A 5,628-nucleotide genomic window follows, 5' to 3' on the forward strand; every position below is an offset into this window, starting at 1 on the left:
GACACCTGTGGCTTTGGGAAACCTCTCCACAACCAAGTGGAGCCACAGCCCTCGGCTAATGAGGGCAGAAGGTCGAATTAGATACTGATCAAAAGTGGCAGTAATTAAGACTTCATTTGATTTACACCTGGGGCACATGCGGCTCGTAGCCCAGATAGCCTGTGACTTAGAAATGGGTTTGAATAGAAAATCTACAAAAGTGTGTTAGCGGTAACTGCCGGTGGTGGCAGAAGCTTGTTCAATAGTGAATGTTCAAGACAAAAACAACAAAAAGGATTTAGTGTAACCTTTTCACACGTAATTTAATTATTTTGGTAATCTCTTATTTTGCAGATTTAATTTGCATCCTTTTGTGTTTTCATTTTGTTTTAACTCACGAGGAAAATGGTAAGGTGACTTGCAGTGAGACTGAAATGTCTACGTGGAGATACAGGACAAAACATATCAAGGGATAAGTGTTTTGCAACAATCTGTGCCAAGGGTTTATTCCTCACAAGTGTAATAAGAACTGAAAGTTTTTTATTTTTTATTTTATTTATTTATTTATTTATTTATTTATTTATTTATTTATTTTTTGAGCCAGATTCTCACTCTGTCGCCCAGGCTGGAGCGCAACGAATGGCGTGATCTTGGCCCACTGCAACCTCTGCCTTCCAAGTCCGAGCAATTCTCCTGCCTCAGCCTCCCGAGTAGCTGGGAGGTACACACCAGGTAGTGTGCCACCATGCCCAGCTAATTTTTTTGTACTTTTTAAATAGAAACTGGGTTTCACCATGTTGGCCAGGCTGGTCTTGAACTCCTGACCTCAAGTGATCCACCCGCCTCAGCCTCCCAAAGTGCTGGGATTATGGGTATGAGCCATTGCGCTCAGCCAAGATTCCTTTTAAAATTAAAATGTGCTGGAAGAGAAGTGTACCTTGCTCACCTTAAAACTATTTCCCTTAAGTTCATCTATTTTTGCACAACATTTGATATGAGGGAATTTTAAAAAATTACTGAACCTATTGTTACTCAATTTTGATTTGATATTCTTAGCAATATATGGGATTCCAGCTGACTTGCAGAAAGGTGAAAAGAGGGCAGCAGCACAGTTCAAACATTAGAACATTAGAACTTGCTTTTTTCTTTTCTTTTTTTTCCTGAGTCTCACTCTGTCATCCAGGCTGGAGTGCTGTGGTGTGATCTCGGCTCACTGCAACCTCCCCTCCCAGGTTCAAGCAATTCTCCTACCTCAGCCTCCCAAGTAGCTGGGACTACAGGTGTGTACCACCAAACGCAGCTGGTCTAGAACTTTCTGAGTGAAACAATTGCTTAAGATTTTAGAATCAATTTCCCTTATTCTTTTTCTCTCTGTAGTTAAAAAACAATGTCTAACCCACGCAATGAGCTTTTGACTATATGCCTCATTTCAAAAGGAATATGAGATCATTGAGTTGGACTCAGAGAAACTGAACTCAGAGGAAACTTCCATTGTCGTGAACCCAAAAGCTGATGGCCAGACAACAGGATGAGAGGAAATGCTGGACCTCCAATTTGTTATTAATTGCTCTTTTTTGTTTTGTTTTGTTTTTATTGAAGTGGAGTCTCTTTCAACCAGGCTGGAGTGCAGTGGTGCAATGTCAGCTCACTGCAACCTCTGCTATCCAGGTTCAAATGATTCTTGTGCCTCAGCCTCCCGAGTAGCTAGAACTATGGGTGTGTGATACCACACCTGGGTAGTTTTTTTCTATTTTTGGTAGAGATGGGGTTTTGCCATGTTGGTCAGGCTGGTCTCAAACTCCTTACCTTAGGTGATCCACCTGCCTTGGCCTCCCGAAGTGCTGGGATTACAGGCGTTAGTCACCGTGCCTGGCCAATTGCTCTGTTTTTCATAAGGGACTCTGCCTTAAGCTCATTTTCATTGACTTATCATTTCTGGGTTTGCTGTGGTGTGAAAATTCTCATTAATTTTTTTCTTCAGATTATCTCTAGTTCAGAAAAAAATAAAATTAAAAAATATAATTTATAAATCATCTGACATAATTTTGATGGCACACTGTGGCCTGTCAGAGATTTCTTTAACATTCCTTTTTGTTTGTTTAGTTTTGGCTTTTGGTTTAAAGAGTTTGTTGAAACATGATTTGTATACTATAGAATTTCTCTGTTTTAACATACAGTTCAAATATTATTAGTAAATTTACTGAGTCACGCAACCATCACTACAGTCCAACTTTAAAACATTTTCATCACTCCAAGAAGATGCCTCATGCCCATTAGCAGTCACTACACATTTCCAGCCCCAGCCCTATGCAAACATTAATCTACTTTCTGTCTCTATACATTTGTGTATTCCAGATGTTTCATGTAAATGGAATTATACAGTATGGTAAACATATTTTTCATCTACTTATTTTTATATTCAACTAGGTTCAACATGTAGCCATAACCAAATATTTAAATTTTCTCTCTGGAAGCTTGAAAATATTTATTTTTCTTGATACTTACTTCTCCTGATTTCTGTTTTCTATACCGAAACAGTCTTTTAAATGATTGCATTCATTGATTAATTCCTTATTTTTCTCTTCTAGCAGACCTTCTTTTTCACTCTCGAAACAGCAGCCTTGGATATTAATTACTATTTGTTCGTTATCCCCTTTCTTATGAGCACCATCTAGTTGCTGTTCAAGCAACAGATTTTCATGTTGTAGTTGAGATATCCACTCCTCTAATAGTCTTGCTTTCCTTTAGTTGATGCTGTGTTGCTTAGGTCCTTTGGCACACTTTTTTGTTTGTTTGTTTTTTGTTTTTTTGAGGTAAAAGATAACAATTAGTTACTGAACAACTTTCTAAAGCTGGAATTAAATTCAATGCCCTAAAAAGTAAACTCCATGAGACAAGAAGTTCTCTCAGATAATTTTGTATTGTTCAGACGGCCAAATTAAGTCATCAAGGCCATCCCTAAAATGTGTTCGCTTTTTGACCTTTTTCTTTCGATGCTTTCTTTGCAGGCCTGTCATAATTTCTCCTTCCTAGGAAATTGCTGATGGTAAGTTTTCGCACCTTGTCTTTGTTGCATTAATCCATCATCATCGTCAGCAGATGTACCATTATATAGGTTTTCTGGTACTTCTATTTTTTTTTTTTTTTTTTACTTTTGTGCTTCTTCCTCCTTCAACCTGTGGTTATTTTCACTTTTCTCGGGCCTTTCTTGTTCTTCCTCTGAAGTCACTTCTAAGTCTCGTTCTGCTCTAGATGTTTGTACATCCTTTCTTTTTACTGCATTCTTCACAACCGACTCTTCCATTTCAGTGGTAGGCTTCAAGGAAAGATGTTTTACAGGAGGCCCTTCTCCTTTGACCATGTTTTTTCTTCTTTTTTATATGAAGTTTCAAGTAAAGACTCTGAAGCAGTCTCAGGGTTATATACTACTTGCTAGTAAAAGTCAAGTCTTCATTATCTAGTTTATGGCACGAATCAACACACAGTTCTTTGAAATACTTAATGCAGATTCGTCAGAACTCCCTGAATCTTCTGCACTTGCTCCTCCTTTTTTCAAACTTGCATTCTTAGATGCTTCTGGATTGTCATTTTGAAGACCATTTTCAAGTATCTTTTTTTTTATGTTGCAAAATTTGTTGTTGAATGCTAGTCAAAGCACCAGAAATGGCATAATTGTTTGCTGTCTGTACATACATATTTTGAATAAAGACAGTAATATTTTGTTGAAGAATGCCGACTCTACCTAACGAGCCATAATGTACAGCAGGCATGAGGACTGTTCCTCCTAACCTATTAACAGCATGTACATTTGCTTGTTTCTTCACCAAAAATTACAGCATTTGCTGTCTTTTGCAAACTGCAGCAAGTAAAAGTGGTGTGTTTCCATCATTGTTCAGCACTTCAATATCCATATCACGGAAAAGTAGTTTTTCTACCAGGAATGTCCTCTCATGATAGGACAGCACAGTGGAGAGCAGTGTTGCCGTAGATATCCACGTTCCAGCAGAATGATGCCACAAATCTCTTCCTGGCAATGTACAACCTTCTCAAAGGCGTCCCATTTTGTTTATCACCAATGTCAATGTGGTATTTTCAGTTCACCAGGAGAGTCCCCACTTCCACATGGCCATTGGCACAGGCCAAATGTACAGCAGCCCTGTCCATCCACAGCTGAAGGGATAAAGAAACTGCCATACAGATACACACAGAATATGCTTCAGCCATAAAGCTTTAGGAAATCCTGTCATCCACAGCCATATGGAGAAACCCAGAGGACATTAGGTCCAAAAAAATGAGCCTGGTGGAGAAAGTCCCATACTGCGTGATCTCAGGCATGTGGACTCCTAAAAGCTTTATCTCCTGCCCATCCACAGATGAAGGGATCAAGAAACTGTAATATATATTCACAAAGAAATATTATTTGGCCATCAAGATAATTAAAGGATGTCATCTGGAGGAACACAGACGGCCCGCCGAGGCTGCAGCTGCCTTGTCCTGCACTGTGGATGGAAGCCACTGTTCTGACAAGAGGCGGAGCTCAGGTGATAATGCTCGCTCCTGCTGTGCCACCAGGTTCCTAACAGGCCAGGGATGATACTGGTCCAGGGGTGGGGGACCCCTGCTCCAGATGACAGCCAGAGTAGTCTTAAATGTAAGTTGGATTGTTGGTTCCCTGCTTAGACCTTTAGCCATTTCCCATTTTCAGAATCTTCGGTGTGGCCTGCCTGGCCTTACTTAGTCTGGTTTCTGCCCTCCCACTCTCCCTCCTTAGCCCCCATCATCTCATGCTACTCCCCCCTCGCCCAGGACACTGCCCAGATATGTCCTTCTCCTTGGGCAAGAAGTACTGTGCATGCAGGTCAAATCTGAAAGGGACATTTCTTTCATTAATGAGTATCAGGGATTGGGGATGTGACTGATGATATAAGGGCCCCTCCAATCGGACTTTCCAGTCTAACCAAGAAGATAATAATTACAATGTTGATGCTAAAAAAAGAAGGTTCTGGCCAAATAGAACTTCTGAAACATCATAAATCAGAGGACTAATATTTGTGATCCCTTTTTAAATTTTCACGTGAAGAAGAATAGGGGACGTAACTGAAGAAATGAACTAAAAGTTCTTCTCTGTATTGAGAACCTAAGTGTGGGATGCTGTGTTTGGCTCTGGAAACACATGGCCTCCTGGTACTTAATAAACAATTTAGCATCACACATGACCTGTATTAAAAGAGACACTTCAGTGCTGAATAGTTTGGTGCTCAAAGGGCAGGAGAGCCAGTTAGTGCTTGGAGAGGCAGAGGGGGAACCCTACCTGATGGCCAGGGACGTTGGGACTGACTCAGTCCATGAACTGTGCTTGCCTGGAAGAAAGGCAAGGAGTTGAGGAAGAGAGAGGAGATGGAGGCAATTCTAGGCCTGAGATGGGTCTGAGAATATCTGTGGGTAATAAGACCAATTAAGCTAGAGTAGAAGGGTCATTTGTGGAGCAAAAGATTGTGGATTGTTTTGTACATGGAATTTCTTAGGCCACTGTGGCTCTTTAGTAGATAGTGAAATCAATACAAAGGATCTTGTCCCCCATTAAAAATGTTTTGTTCTGTTTTGTTTTTTTGAGATGGAGTCTTGCTCTATTGCCCAGGCTGGAGTACA

The 5,628-nt window shown here is 40.3% G+C and overlaps 1 pseudogene; it reads right to left on the reverse strand.

The window, feature by feature from the left end:
• Nucleotides 1–2,992: 2,992 nt before the first annotated feature.
• Nucleotides 2,993–5,628, reverse strand: LOC108515304 (ankyrin repeat domain-containing protein 20A2-like; annotated as a pseudogene).

The sequence above is a fragment of the Rhinopithecus bieti genome, unplaced genomic scaffold (genome assembly GCF_001698545.2).
Source record: "Rhinopithecus bieti isolate Rb0 unplaced genomic scaffold, ASM169854v2 scaffold_2247, whole genome shotgun sequence".
NCBI lineage: Eukaryota > Metazoa > Chordata > Mammalia > Primates > Cercopithecidae > Rhinopithecus > Rhinopithecus bieti.